We start from the raw sequence: 16,397 nt of genomic DNA, 5'->3' as shown, positions 1-16,397 counted from the left end.
AAAATGGGAAACTGAGCTATCGCGAAACTATCTTAGATAAAGGTCATAAAAATATGGGGGAACGTTTTGTCCCCTCATTGGTCGAAATATTTTGAATTTCGAAACATTTTGACCAATGAGAGAGAACGCGTGTGCTTAGAATTTTAATGGTATTATGGAAAGCAATAATTATTAAACAAATTGTCCCTTATCGAAAAGGGGGTTAATCCCCCTTGGATATAACCCCCTCGTAAACAAACGCACGATTGTTTAGAGTCGGTGGCGCCGTCTATAAATTCACTTCGATGTTCCTTGGCGTTTCTTTCTTCTGCCTGTCCTTGCCAAACGACGTGACAGGCGTCGGGTCATTTGCATGCATCTACATAATAAGGGACAGTTGGAGCGCACCCCCTAGTGCCGCGAGCTGCCTTCTGGGCCCAGTCGGTGTTGGTGTTAAGCACGTGGTTTGGTGGCGTCCATGAGCGAGGCGAGTCGTGTGTACGCCAGGCGTTGTGTGTACTGGCAGTCGCTACTGGCGGAAGGTTTTGTTATGTAAGACAAGCGATGCGAACAGGCAGGGCTACATTACGGCAAGGGGTTAAAGGTTATCAAATCGCGTTCTTGTCGCCACGCTTGCACTCGCAAGCTGACCCAAATTCATCGCTCACTAGTTTACTCACAGGTGACGATGACGTCATCAACGTGCTGCTCACCGCCTTCCGAAAACACGCCGTCCTCCGCGAAGACAAGTAGTCCGTCCAAGAACCGCTTCGGTTTCGCTCCCCGATGCTTAGGGGGTCCGGACGTCCGTGCCGATCGCGTGGAGAACACTTTCGACGGATTATCTGCTGCCGCCGAGCAGTGGCGGATGAACGGACGTGCGGAGGGATATATTTGTGTTTACACGAGTCGCGTATTATACATCGACTAGTGTAGCGTTTCAAGGCCGATTCGTCAACGCCGAGCGAAGTGCTGTGAGCGGTGGAGTTCCGCCGCTGGTGCAGTGTGACTACTTCTAACCTTGAATTCGCTTCGAGACTGAACTTTGGAGGATTTTTTATGACCTTCGTCGCCCGTGTCGGACCTACGCTACGGAAAGGTAAGTGTTCGACCTCTCTTTCGCACTTGTCCGTACAAATGGTGTCTCGCAGCGGCTGGTGAAAGGTTGGCGAAAACTTCGTCACTCCGGCGAACACGCACGGAGTTTCGGAGGTAAAAAATGTGCGGAGAGTCCCGCTTCGGACGAATATTGCACGCGCGCCGTCGAGATGGCGAGAAGGTGGCTGCGGGTGTCGGTGTAGGTGTGTGCGCGTGGGGAACACTTTACGGCAGCACTCGCCGCCTCTCGGACATCTGACGGGCAGCTCGGGGATGTTGCGGGGTGCGACAAAGAGACCGCGGACGGACGGCTGTCTCGTGTCGGGAGGGGGGTTTCGGGAGTGGGCCATACGGACGCAAGGTTGCTGACCTCGCCTATTGGATTGCGTCAATGAATCCGCCGGTCCCTAACCTAAGCCTCGCCTGAAGAAGGGGGGGGAAACCCACGTGCAACAATGGAGCGCTCCCTGCGCATCTTTCGAGGACACCGCGGTCCCTTTGTCAGGGGTTTGCTTTGCTGAGGGCAACGTTGTTACGTCACCGTTCTGTTCTTCGGCCTCGTGTGGTCGACGACCAAATAAACGTCTCCTCCCCCCCCCTCGGTCGGTTGTATTCCCCGTCTCCCCAGACGCGGTTGTTTTTGAGGGGGGGAAGAGGCCTCTTCACTGTACGCGTTGCAAGGAAAGCCGGAAGAGGTGGATCGCACGAGCTGAGATTTCACACTCGTATATCCCCTCTTCTTCCTCCCCCCTCTCATCCCTCCCAGCAGGGTCTTCGTCCTCCCACTTAGGCATCCCTTAAAAAATTCTAAAATACCTTTTAAAAACCTGCTTATTTGAAAAAAATGTTCATTTTAGAAGAACAAACGATTGGTTCTGTTCTCCCATCAAGCATCTGCTGCCTACGCTTTCTCTCTCTGTCTATTTGGTAGACTTTATCAGAATAGAGAGAGAGAGAGAAGCAAACGCTATATACATATAAGAAATAAGAAGATAGATAGAGAAAAACAGAAAAGATAGAAACAAAAATATATTTAAAGAGAGAGAGAGAGAGCATAAATGGAAACATAATCATGAATATAATTAGTGAGATAGAGAGACAAAGAAAAGATGGAAAACAGAGAGAAAAACAGAACGGGAGAGAGAGATTAAATGTTGGAACAAAGAACAAGATAGACAAGTAGAGATAGAAATATTAAGTGACAAAGAGCAAGATGAAAGACAGATGGAGAGAGAGAGAGAGAGAAACAAGAAGACAGAAACAAAAAGTGGTGGATGACAAATTTTAAGACAAAAAGAAAGAAAGTAGTCAAAGATTCAGAGAAAGTACTTTTTTAAGAGAGAGGGAGAGAGAAAGATGGAAGAGGGACAAATATTAATACATACAAAGAGAGACATAAACAGGAGAGAGAGAGAGAGAGAGAAAACAACAGATTGAAACAAAGAACAAAACACAGGGGAATAGATAGAAAGGCAGAGAGAGAGAGGCAAAATGGAGAGCGAAAAACAGAAACAGAAATATAGGGAGAGACAAATTAAGAGAAGGAAAAGACAGTAGATAGTTAGATAGATAGAGAAAGATTAAGTACGTGATATAGAGACAGAATGAGAAAGATGGAAGGCAGAGAGGCAAATATTGAGAGAGAGAGAGACAAATAAAAAGATGGAAGAGAGAGAGAGGCAAATTTAATACACAAAGTGACAGAAACAGAAAGACAGTTAGGGAAAAATAACAGATAGAGAGAGAGAAAGATTAAGACAGAGAACAAAATGGAGACAGATGAAAGGAATAGATAGACAGTTAGACAGCACACAGGCAGACTGGGAGAGACAGTTTGAGACAAGTAAAAGAAGGAAGATAGAAAAAGAGAAAGAAAGATTGAGAGACGTGTGAGAAAGATGGAAGACGGACAGACAAGTATTAAAACACACATGAAGATGGGCTGGGAGAGCGAGAGAAAAAACGAGTGATGTGGTTCAAGCACAGTACTTTCAACTGACCTTTCATCGAGGCACGTAACTGCTAAATATGGTAATGTTCTTGTATATGTCCCGGCATATACACGGAAAAATTATTTATTTATTGCGTTAAGGCGGGAGGAAAGGTAGATGGAAGAGAGGAATGATATCCTGTAAAGAGAGAGAGAGAGAAGTAAACAGTGAATAACACGGTTTAAAAAGAAGATAACGGGGGTGGGCAATATAAATGGGAAGTGATAGACAGATGGAAAGAGAGGCAACAAGAGAAAGATAAATGGATATGTAAACCGCCACAGCGCGCGAGAGAGAGAGAAAGATAGACGGAGAGTGGTGGATGGACAGCTGTGGGGTGAAGAAGTGCCGATGAAGATGACCCCCCTTCTGTTCCCGCATGTGGTCTTTCCGTTTTGCGAGGGTGTGCGCACAACCACCACCAGGTGGAGTTTTCTGAAACTTGGTCCTTGTGTGCGAGGGCGTCATCCGAAGAGTTTAATTATTCGTCGAACGGGTTGCTCGTCCATCGCCGACCACCCCATCCGCAACTTCCGTTCGCCAAACTACAAATCGCATCATCGCACTTTGCACGCGTTTTCTGGATGACACGCTCGTCGGAATACGACGCAGTTCACGATTCAGAGGCAACTTTCGCTCACTCTTGCCGATCTCCTAATGAGCAGCACCTTCTTCTCTTCTCTTCTCTTCTCTTCTCTCGCGTCGGCTCACACGAAAGTTTCTCTCCGTTTCCGTTGGACCGTAGGCAAACGCAGTTCTTCTTCGAGGTGGCGGGAACTGCAATGTCCGGTGAGGAGGGAGTGAGTGGTTGAGGCGCCCTGAGGGGCGGCCCGCTTATGTTTAGGGGACAAAGGAATGCCTTAATGTGCACATCAACGCAAGAGGAGAGAGAAGGCGAATGCAGGAGAACATCCGTCTTTTTCTCCTATTGCTGCTCTCGTTTTTCTCTCTTATGGCCACTATCCATCTCTCTCATTATTACTTTCGTTTTCTCTTTATTCCCCCACCTGTCTTTATCTTCGACTTAGTTTTCTAAAATTTTCTCTCTCTCCTTCATTCTTTTCTCTCTTTTCCTTTTTCGCTCGTTCATTCTTCTCTCTCTCTCTCTCTCTCTCTCTCTCGCTGTCTCTTCTCTATCTTTCATTTTTTAATCTGTTTCTCTCTTCTCAGTCTTTCATTCCTCTCTCCTCATTCTCTTCTCTCTTTTACTTTTCTATTCTCTTCACTTTCTTTCTCTCTTTCTGTCTTTCATTTCTCCCCCTCTCTCTCTCTCTCTCTCTCTCTCTCTCTCTCTCTCTCTCTCTCTCTGTCGTTTTCTTTTCCCTCTCTTTTTCTCACTTTCATCCTTCCCTTACTTTCACTCCCTCTCATCTCTTGTCTCTCTTTCCTTTCCTTGTCCTTTTCTTTTCTCTTTCTCGCTTTCATTATTTCTCTTCCATTCTTCTTTCACTCTCTACCATTTTATCCTTGTCTCTCTTTCATTTTTTCCGTCTTTCATTTCCCTCTCTCTCTCTTTCTCTCTCTATCCGTTTTCTTTTCCCTTTCTCTTTTTCATTCTCTCACTTTCTCTCTCTCTCTACCCTTTCACCTCTTGTTTCGCTTTCATTTTTCTCTCTTGCTCTTTCTTGTCCGTTTCTCTTTCATTCTTCACTTTTTCTCCTTTTCTCTCTTTCCTCTTATTCTTCTCTTTCTACCTTTCATTTTTCTCTTTCTCTCGTTCATTCTCTTTTTTCTCTCGCTATCCTTTTATCTCTCCTCTCTTTCATTCTTTTTCCCTTTTACTGTCTCTTATTTTCTCGGTTCTTTTCATTTTTTTCTTTCTCTTTAGTCTTTCATTTTTCTCTCTTTCATCCCTTTTTTCTCTTGCTTTTTCTTGTCCATCTCACTTTCATTCTACTCTCTTTCACTTTTTCTCCTTTACTCTCTCGTCTCTCATTCCTCTCCTTCTAGCTTCTTTTTTTTTTTCTCCTTCTCTCTTTCATTCTTCTGTTTTCTTCTCGCTATCCTTTTATCTCTCGTATCTTTACTTTTTTTCTCTCATTTCTGTCTTTCAGTCCTCTATCTTTCATCCCTTTTCTCTCTTTCGTTTTCTTTTCTCACTTTCCTTCTTCTCTCTTTCCCCTTTTCTTCTTCTCTGTCGTCTACCTTTCATTCTCTCTCTGCTTTCTATGCAGATGGGAGTGATCATTTCCCAGAAATTTTTAAAATCGGTTGCATTCACTTTCATCCAATCATCGATTAAAAAACACATCGAAGCTCGTTCTACTAAACTGCAGTGGTCACCAACCCGTGACCCGCGGGTCAGCTAGTGACCCCGAGAACATTTTCTTAACCCACCTGAGAAAGTACTAAGTTTTTACACAAAGAAAAAGTCTTATATTTTTAGATGTAACATTATTAGTGTGTGCATGTAATTTGTTCAAATCTTGTAACTGTACAGACAGAACATAATTTGAATATTGACCCTCCCTCCCCCCCACACCTACCCACATTCACATCGCAAAGTAACTAACTACTGCGCGTACGTCAGAAACAACCCTCAGCCATCCCTCCCCTCCCCTCCTCATGACCTCTCGTGCATTCACCGTGGGGGGAGGAGAGGGCAACCATGACAACCTGAGAGTGACGGAGAAAATGACCATCCTTACGCGTCACGCGCGGCACTTCTCCTCTCCCCGACAATGCCCACGGACGCTCTTCAACCCTACGTGCAACCGGAACAAAGCCAACCGCTCCAGTCATCCCAAAATTGTCTCCAGAGAGCACCAAAGATGTAGCACGAGGATTGAGAGAGAAAGAGAGAGAGGAAGGAAGCTTAGCACTAGTTAACGATAATTACTTTCCTCCCGGACCACAATAATAAAATGATTAATCTGCGCATGTCCGTTTCTCTCACTTTCTTTCAATACGCCACATTAAAATTGCCAAAAACATTATCGATTTTTAAAATTTGTACATTACAATTACGCATTCTCTCTTCATCTTCTGTTACTTGAGGCGGGGGAAGTTGGGGGGTGGGGGGACGAAAATACCCATGTTGCAACATTAGCCGGGAAATTTGTACATTTCACGATTCGAAAGGGTGACTAACCCACCGACGCGATATTTATATCCTAATACTGAAATCGCTCCCTCCCTCTACTTTCCCCCCTTTGGCTTTCGAATATAAAATTACCCGGATGCATTTATTGTATCGCGTGATCGGCGCAAATCGAAAAGGGGCAAACGCAAATATTGGCGTCTGCTATCTGTGTATATATGCAGAAGTTGGCATGTAAGCTCGTAGGAACAGCGGTTCTTAATTTTGTTGATAGTAAGACGCCATTATCGTGTTTATTTGTGTACGCGTCGCGAGCTGGTTGTCATGACAACCGAATGGTGGGTGGGGGGGAATACGGAATGTAATTGTTGCGACGATTTATAAACAGACAGGTGGGCAACTGGATAGTGCTGCCAAGGAAGTGCGTACCGAGTTTTTGTATTTTTTATTGTACTTTTGATCAAGTTACACGACGAAAGATTTTCTACGTGCATTGTTACTAACGACCTGTTAGTTGCTAATTTAGATTAATTGCCTGACTGTTTAAATTATTAATGTTCTCTTTTATATAGCACAGTTCAGTAATTTGCTTAATTAAAACAAAATATTGATCGCTCTGTCACTAAAAATTGCGCGCATTAAAAAAAAAAAAATGGCGTCCGATTGCACCAAACGAACGGCTAACAATGTCAACGCGTGCCGATCTCGTGAAAACCGACATTTTCAAGAGCACTTTAATCCTTTGAAATAGACATCGCACGCGCTAAGTTACAAGAAACAGCCATCGCACGCGCTTAGTCAAAAGAAAAGATATGAACACGAGCATTTTAATTCTTTGAAATAAATATTTCACGAGAATTTTAATTGTTTAAAATAGACATCGCACGCGCTTAGTATGTTAGAAGAAACAGGCATGAGCACGAGCATTTTAATTGTTTGAAATAGACATTTCATGAGAATTTTAATTATTTGAAATAGACATAAGCATGAGCTTAGTATGTCAGAAAAAACAGACATGAACACGAGCATTTTAATATTTTGAAATAGACATCTCACGAGCATTTTAATTCTTTAAAACAGACATCCATGAGCATTTTAATTGTTTGAAATAGACATCGCACGCGCTTAGTATGTTAGAAGAAACAGAAATAAGCACGAGCATTTTAATTCTTTAAAACAGACATCCACGAGCATTTTAATTGTTTGAAATAGACATCGCACGCGCTTATACGTCAGAAGAAACAGATATGAGCACGAGCATTTTTATTTTGAAATAAACATCGCACACGCTTACTATGTCAGAAGAAAAAACACCAGCACGAGCATTTTAATTCTTTGAAATGGTCATCTCACGAGCATTTTAATTCTTTAAAACAGACAACCACGAGCATTTTAATTGTTTGAAATAGACATCGCACGTGCTTAGTATGTCAGAAAAAACAGATATGAGAGCACGAGCATTTTTAATTGTTTGATATAGACACCGCACGCGTTTAGTATGTCAGAAGAAACAGGTATGAGCACAAGCATTTTTAATTGTTTGAAATAGACATCTCACGAGCATTTTTAATTCTTTGAAATAAACATCACACGCGCTTAGTATGTCAAAAGAAACAGCCAAGCACGAGTTCTCACTTTACAAACAAACACAAAAAAAAGCTGTTCCAAACGATCATTACATGATCGTTAACATATTTTATTAACGCGCAAACGATTTCATAACACGTACTATTGTCGATAGGCATTTTACAGAGATAAAGAAACAAAACATCTGCTTACTTTACCCGGTAAACATCGCGTTCGCCCACAGTTGTTTGTCTGTTACATGATTCTGATTACAGCTATCAAAGTATTAGATAATTTCAGTAACCACCGCGGTATCTGAACAGCGCCCTCTGGTTTATATTATTTTTCATTATTTGTAGTTGTGCTTAGCTCGGACATGAGAACAAACGGACATCCCCATAGAGCCTCTTTTATGTAGCTGAAACATAGAAACGCGTGTGAAAATGGGATAGAAACAGAAATTGTCACGACGTTTAAAAGCGAGCACGTGCTTAGCCCCCACGTGGCTGGAGAAATGTGCAGGAACCCGAGCAGACGACAGAGAATTCTTTGCTCGCGGTTGCTATGGGAGAGATTGGTAAGTTAACGGTGAGCGCCCTACCGCGTCTCGAAACGTGACCTTGGCTTTCGGGCTGCAGCCACGTGGTTTCCTTGCTAGTGCTGACAGGGATCTAGGAGTAGCACGCGCTCCTAATACAATGATTAGGAAAAGGGTAGCGTAGAGCAAACAGATAGAGTTCTGGAGATGTGTCTTTCTCTACGGCAGACGAACAGAGGGAGAAATGTCGCGTCCCGTTGCTGATAACGGCGCACAATGAACGCTGGCATCGCCGCCGTAATTAAAGTAATGAAAGGGTTTTAGAGGGGAGGGTGGTGAAAGACTGCGTGCCTCCCCAATACAGGTAATGTGTGTGTCGAACAATTAGGACTAACTGCGACAACAGAGACGAAGAGTGAAAGTTCACACGTCATATCCGTCAGCAACGCGGTCACACACCCTCCAAGCATTGATGAGATGAGGAGGAAGCGTTTCAAGAAGAGATAGAGGAAATGGAAAATAATGGAGATATTTGATCGTGTTTACTGGTGGGGAAACCCAAAGCCGACAGATGCAATTTACTAAAGGCATGTTCTATCTCTGAGTTGGAATGATAAAAATTTATAACACATTGACTTACCCTTACTTCCCTAGATTTCAATGGTTTCGACCATTTAGATTGTTAAACGTATATTTTTGCATCTATATATACATGGAAAAGTGGGATAACAATAATTTGCCACGGTAGTGTATATAAAAGAGACGAAATAACAAAGCAGACGAATTACAATTCACTGACAACTGATCAGTTTGTGCAATCGAAAAATTGGTCAATTACTGCGAAATCGACATGTTTGTAGGCAATCGGCTGCGAGCATTAAAAATACGTCACCAGAAATGTACTTCGAGTTCGATTGTTGGCAGCAGCGCTTCCTGGTGGGTGAAATAAGGCAGGATATCGGAATAATTAGAAGTTAATTTTTAACGTTTTGGACGCGCATTGAGACGCACAGATGAGCAATAAAATTGGGAAATAATTTCGCTTCTTAGACGATGTTTAGATAAGCATGAAATCCGGATTTGCGGACGCAATTCATTGAATGTTGCAGACGAAAGAGGGACACAAGTATCCGCGGATTAACACAAATTAATATGCATGTATTCTGAAGCGCACTTGCGGCCGTCTTTTCTGCCAGTTCACATTTCGTCTTTGCTGCTTGCAACGAAGATAATAAACGAAATGAGAGGTTCGGGTTCGTTCTTAATACTCCGCAGCAACGGCAATCAGATCGGCGCGTTCATAAAACGATTAGTCGGATGAAAGGAACTGATTCTATTAAAATCGCACAACACAATGCGACAGTGGAAGAAGTTTTTTTTTTTTTTTTTTTTAAATGGCACGCTTCCGAGTTGTGGCGTCATCGCAACCTCCGAACAAGGGCACTCGTCTAAGAACCCGCAGCGCAGTAAACGCGCATGCGCACAGAGAGATAGACAGAACGAGAGACAAAAGTCCGAAACGGTACGAGTAATATGCAGACAGAGAATCAGATAGACACTGAAAGAAAGAAAATAGAAATAAAATGAAAGAGAGAAAGATTGTGAGGTAGACACTGAATGAAAGAAAATGAAAATAGAGAGAGTGAATTAGACATGGAAAGAAAGAAAACAGAGAGAGAGGAAGAGAGAGACAGACACGGAATGAAAGAGAAACAGATAAAAGAGAAAGAACGAGGTAGGCATGGAGAGAAAGAAAATAGAAATAGAGAGATTGAAGTAGACACTGAAAGAAAGAAAATAGAAATAAAATGAAAGAGAGAAAGACTGTGAGGTAGACACTGAATGAAAGAAAATGAAAATAGAGAGAGTGAATTAGACATGGAAAGAAAGAAAACACAGAGAGAGAGAGAGAGAGAGAGAGATAGACACGGAATGAAAGATAAAAACAGATAAAAGAGAAAGGATGAGGTAGGCATCGAAAGAAAGAAAACAGAAATAGAGAGATTGAAGTAGACACGGAAAGAAAGGAAATAGAAATAAAGGGAGAGTGAGGAAGACAGGAAAAGAAAGAAAGAAAAGAAAATAGAGAGAGAGAGAGAGAGAGAGAGAGAGAGAGAGCGCGAGTGAATGAGAGGAATATAGAAATAGACAGAATGACATTGACATTGAAAGAAAGAAAATCGAAATAGAAACGAAGAGAGAGAAGGAGAATGAGGTAGACAGAGAAAGAAAAGAAAATAGATATACAGAGAAAGAACGATAGATAAAAGAGAAAGAAAGAGGTAGACATGGAAAGAAAGAAAAACAGATGTACAGAGAGAGAGAGAGAATAAGGTAACCATGTAAAGGAAGAATAGAGAGAAGGAGAAAAAATGAGGTTGACACTGAAAGAAAGAAAAATAGAAATGGAGAGAAAGAATGAGGTATACAAGGGAAGAAAGAAAATACAGGGTGTTTGGTAAGTCCCAGGACGCTGCACAAAATACACACCCTCCTGCTATGCACTTCTTCAAATCGTGATTCATTACAGCAATGTCATCTGCTTTGAGCATCACGTGCATCGGTATGACGTCTGCCGTTGTCGTGGCAAGATGTAATCCTTCTCCACAACCGATATGCAAACGGACGCAACGTCCTTTGTGTTATCGTTGCAAACGCATCCTCAATTCGTTGTTTCAGTTAAACAGATGCCACACGATGTTCCGCAGCCTCAGCTTTGACGTACTCCCCGAAAGGGTGGTCGGGTTGGGACTGCACGCTGGCCACAGAATGTTGCCGAAGACCTGCCAACCCAATGGTCAGGGACAATTTGGTTGAGAGAATTTCGAACTGCAGCTCCCCCCCCCCCCCCAACTCCTGCTGAAAGTAAATTTCATGGGCCAGTCCACGTCTCTCAAGATCTGGTACGAAGTAACGTTCCAGCGTGTTCAGACTGCTGGTTGACCGTGAAAACAGTAAGGGCCGCTGAGGTGGTGGGCAGACAATCCCATCCAAACCACAACGTGTGGTTGATGGTGAAGCATTTCTTCCACATAGTGGATTGTCATTACTCGAAAAGTAAGCATTGCATGGAGATGGTCTTTCACGAACGGTACCAAAATGCTTCAGCAGTGTGTCCCAAGCCGTCAGTCTCCTTTCGTGATCCGATAATTCCCAAATGACACTCGCTGTTATTCGAAGGTAGTGTTTCTTTGGGAACATAATGATGATGTTTGCCAAACACCCAACTCTGCAAGCCGTTTTTAGAATCATATTTTTGAATATTTTGCATTTTCGGGCGTCCGCTGAAGTTGGCGTCCAGTACGCTTCCAGCGTGAATTGTCTTCTTTGCCAACGACAAAGATTCGATTTGTACAGCGCTGGCTTTGCAGATCTCTCTTCGAAGTCTTCTTGCACTTTCTCTGCATGCTTCGTGCATGTCCTCTGGTGGTACCACTCCTGTGAGCCTTTCTTCCACCGTAAATGAGAGAGGGAAAGATTGAGGTAGACAAGGAAAGATAGAAAACAGAGAGAAAGAAAGAGAGTGAGATAGACGCAGAAAGATTAAAAATAGAGAGAGAGAATGAGGTAAATGGACTGTAATCTCTCATATTACCTGAAACAACAGGATAACAGACAACGTCCTGCGACTTATGGAACACCCTGTAGAAAGAAAGAGAGACAGAGACAACAGATAGAAAAATAGATATACAGAGAGAGAAAGAACGAGGTAGATACTTAAAGAAAAACCAAGAAAGAGAGAAAACAAGGTTGACAGGGAAAGAAAGAAAACAGAAAGAGAGAGGAAAAGATTGAGGTAGACAAGGAAAGAAAGAAAACAGAGAGAAAGACAGAAAGAAAAAGAGTGAGATAGACGCGGAAAGATAAAAAAATAGATATGTAGAAGAGAGAGAGAATGAGGTAGACACAGAAAGAGAGAGAATATATATTTTATATAAAGAGAAAGAGAACAAGGTAGATACGTAAAGAAAAAATAGAGAGAAAGAGAAAATACAGTTGACACACAGAAAATAAGGGAAAGATACAAAAATAGAAATGGACAGAGAATGAGGTAGACACGGAAAGAAAGAAATAGAGAGAGAGAGGGAAAAAAAAGAAAAAACTAAAAATGAGGATGAGAAAGAAGAGAAATAATAGATGGAGAGAAAATGAAATGGAGAAAGAGACAGAAAATGAAATGGATAGAAACAGAGAGAGAGATAGAAAAGAAAAATAGAATTCGATGAAGTTGAGAGAAAGAAAAATAGAAATGGACGGAAAGAGAGAGAAAATGACAGATGGAAATGGAAAGAAAGATGGAGAAATAGAAATCAAAGAAATATTAGAAAGAGAAAGAGATAATCAGAGAAAGAAAGAGAGAGAAATCAAAATGAGAAAGATAAACGTAGAAATGAACGGAAGAGAAAAGAAAGGCGAGAAATAGAAAGATGGCGAGAGAGAGAGAAGAAGAAGAAGAAGACGGAAAGAAGGGAAGGAAAGGAAACGAAAGTGAAGAATGGAATGGAGAAAGAGAAATAACACGGAAGTTGTACATTGAGAGAGAAAGAAAGAAAGGGAGAGACAGAATGTAGGAGAAGCTGAGAAATGATACAGAAAACGTTGATGAAGAGAAATGTTATGAGGGATTGGTTGAATGAAGAAGAAATAGATTCAGTTGCAAATTGTGAGGAAGCAAAGAGAACGAATGGGAAACATGAAATGAAGAAGGAAATGCAAGAAAAACCGGAGAGAGAGAGAGAGAGGGGAGGGGGTCCAGAAGAAGCGCACGAACAAAGAGAGGTCGAATGAGGATGGGGAGGAGTGGCCACAGGTTCGGACAGATCGAGAGCAGCACTCGGGTTCGGACTGATTCCCCGATCGAGCAAACACCCTCGCAATTAGCAGACACGGTGGAATGCAGCGAAGTACACACAGTTGCCGCGCTTGGGCAAACAGCGCGCGCTGATCTGTTTGAGCACGCGGGGATCCGCTTGTCCCGAGACACCTATGCAAACTGCTCTGCCGAAAACAAACAGCGTCCGTCCGTGAGTCACCGATTCGTCTATTTGCATACATCGCGGCCGGCAACTTTTTTTCTCGCCCACCTCCCCGCTCCGATGGGATGCCTGCCTGCCTGCTAGTGGTGCGCGGCCAGCGAATCCCCGTTCGGCACTAAACCTTCCGTCGCCACCCCCCCCCGCCGTCCGTCTGTCCGTCTCCGTTTCCAGGAAGCTGCGCGTGGCGATCTGTAACCCTCACCTGTCAGTAACGTCGAAAAGCAAATTAAATAAAAGCTGCCAACAGAACACTTGGTGGCAGAAAACGGTTAGCACGTGAGGTCCTCGTGTTAGAAGCGGCCAAATAGAGTCCACGCGACTACAGCGGCAGGGCGCGATGCTTTTCCATCCATTGTTGAGCGCGTGCTTCATTGTTTGCGCGTTTTTGCTTAACCCAGCCTCGTGCCCTCACTCTTCGCGCAGCTGCTCGCCTTTTTTAAAAGTGTTCATTTCCTTTGAACATAGCAGACGACTTTAAAACAGCACGCGTACACATTGAACTCGAATTGAATGATTGTCGATGACGCAACAATGGTGGCCAAGAAAGAAAAGGCGCAAAAAGCGAGCTAAGAATGAAAACTCGCACCTCCCCATTGGCTACGGTGTATTGCATTGGGCCCGACACCAGATGTGGCCAAGGTGTGTGCGGAAGCCACGCACTCTGCCATCGAGCAAAAGATGCCTCAAATTGGCTTCACCGTTATGTTTCCTTTGTTACACTCCCCCCCCCCCCTACAACCAAAACTAGTTCGATGACGTCACAAAGCAACAGAAAGACTCCTCTTGGATGGTGTTTACTATTTTAAATGGATAATCACGATTCAATATTTAGAAATTCTAATATTAGTAATCCTAAATAAACGATCGATTCTAGGGTTTAGCCCCCCCCTCTGGTTAACTGAATCTATTAACCTATTAATAATTTATTAATTAAACCAATAATTTCGAATTGTTAGAATTAATAATTAAATTGTTAAAACTCATTGTTAATGCTAGAAAATGTTTTTCCTTCTCCGAGTTCACACAATTTAGTGAAAAGATAGAAGTCGCATGAGCCAAATCTGTTGAATAAGTTAGATAATCAATCTGTGATTTTTTTTTTTTTTTTTTTTGTTATCATTCTAACAGAAAGTGCATTGTGAGCTGGCTTATTGTTCATGAGCACCTTCACACTGAATTTTGGGAGTTCAGGAGGGTTTTTTTTATTTTTGGTTTAAGTCAGAAACTTTCTCTACACAACGCCTTATGAACCTATTCTAAAAAATATGAGATTAATTATTTTATAAGAAAGACAAAAAAACATGAACATACAACAGGATGAAACATGTCACAACATGTCCCAATGACTTCACAAAACATTTTATTTATAATGGAAAGAAGAGATTTAGTGAGCAGACAAGAGGGATCCTTCTTGAAATAAATGAACCTTCGAATATGGCGCCAGCGTTTCTCATGAGATCTCTGTAAATACTACTGGGGAAGGATTGCTCGCTCTTTCCCCCCACTCCCCCGAATGTAACTGTGCTGGTTGTTTGAGCGTAGGATAGGAAAAGAACGCCACAGAATCCACGACACCCACCTTATTTAGCTGTCAATGTTTACCCTGCAACGAGAGTGTGTGGGTGGTGTGTTTGTTTACCAATTTCACCCTGATTTCCTGTAGCGTTCTTAGAAGTTGTGAGCTAGCAGTGAGGCTCCTTCTGGGGTAGGAGGAAGAAGCAGAAGTTCTTCGCAATATCAATAGCGCCCCCATGTGATGTTTAAAATAAAGATTAATTCATTGTTATGGCAAAGATTTTCTTTGTAATCAAAAGACTCTTCTGTAATTTTTGAAATTTTAAAATTGGGCGCAATCTCAATATCGGGTGAAGTCCATCTTCGAAATGGATTATGGTAAAATCTTTATTGATGTTTTATCAATTGAGTTTTTGGTTACACATCAAGAAGAATGTCTCGTGACTTATGGTCCACCCTTTACAATTATAAAGTTGATTGTTCCCACCCTACAGAGGGACACAAATATTAAATTTTGGGTAGTTAACAAAAGATTGGATCTCATAACGTTGACATTCGGGAAAATCTTGTAGATCATTAGAATGAATTGCCTGGGTGTGGTCAAGGCGAAGAGTTTAGTAAAGTTTAAATCGGAATTTGATAGATACTTTTGTAGAAGTTATCTCCACCATTCTGGTCCCTTTCTGTGATGTTGTATCTCAGGTTTTTCGTTCCCCCTCTCTCTACACGTCCGGATACCTCTTTGGAGGGCAGTGGATTCGAATTCCGTCTATTTTAATGATGTGAGGAACTGGCATGGTTTGTCCCGACTAACTGAGCCACGTTGTATACAATGAGACTCAGTTGGTCGGTCTCAGGCAAGGGTTGCAGGGTTTTATCGCCTGCAAGGGATTTTCGTCCAGCAATCAAGCAGATCAACGACAGAATACGCGCAGTGTATTAACTCCTCATAGTCTTTGGCCCTTAGCACACACACACACACACACACACACACCTTAAACTCCTGATGGTAGACATTGGATGCCATAGGCTGTCGGCAATTACACCAATCGACAGGCCGGCATTGTATTATCGGACAAGAACAATCCCTCACGAAATCAGTTGGGATGCACGTGCCATGACCAGAAGAACCTGCTTGTATGGCTCATGCATCATCGTTATATACCGGGACCAGTCATTTGTTTATCTGGGAAAGTTCAATGGACTATGAAAACAGGGGGTTCCGAATTCTTTTGAATGGTAGTGTACGTCCACGGTGTCTCTCTCCCTGTTGTTTTCTATCTATCTACCTGACTTTCTATCTCTGTTTTTTTTTGACTATCTGTTTGTCTCTCTCTTTCTCCTTTTCTTTCTCTGTTTCTTTCTGTCTGTCTATCTGTTTCTTTCTATCTTCTCTTTCCATTTCTCTCTCGCTGTCTCTTTCTATCTTGTTTCTCTTTCTATTTCTCTCTTTGTTTCTTTCTCTCTGTTTCTTTTTTGTTTGTCTTGTCTCTTTCCATTTCTCTATGGCTATTTCTTTCTCTTTGTTTCCCTGTTTCTTTTTGTCTGTCTTGTCTCTGTCTTGTCTCTTTCTGTTTCTTTCTGCCATGTCTCTTTCAATTTCTCTCTTTGTTTCTTTCTGTCGTGTCTCTCTT

At 42.4% G+C, this 16,397-nt stretch overlaps 1 protein-coding gene across 1 annotated transcript in view; it reads left to right on the top strand.

Moving 5' to 3' along the window:
• Positions 1 to 962: 962 nt before the first annotated feature.
• Positions 963 to 16,397, top strand: part of LOC150088921 (forkhead box protein P1-like) — a 405,171-nt gene continuing 389,736 nt past the window's right edge. Inside the window, exon 1 of the mRNA XM_090370955.1 lies at positions 963 to 1,078. The gene's annotated coding sequence lies outside the window, so the exon portion shown is untranslated. The remainder of the gene's footprint in view (positions 1,079 to 16,397) is intronic.

This window comes from Mastigoproctus giganteus, chromosome 3 (assembly GCF_048544385.1).
Source record: "Mastigoproctus giganteus isolate SK-2022 chromosome 3, ASM4854438v1, whole genome shotgun sequence".
In the NCBI taxonomy this organism is placed as follows: domain Eukaryota; kingdom Metazoa; phylum Arthropoda; class Arachnida; order Uropygi; family Thelyphonidae; genus Mastigoproctus; species Mastigoproctus giganteus.
The sequence above is the reverse complement of the archived record's forward strand: the minus strand, read 5'-3'. Positions and strand labels throughout refer to the sequence as shown.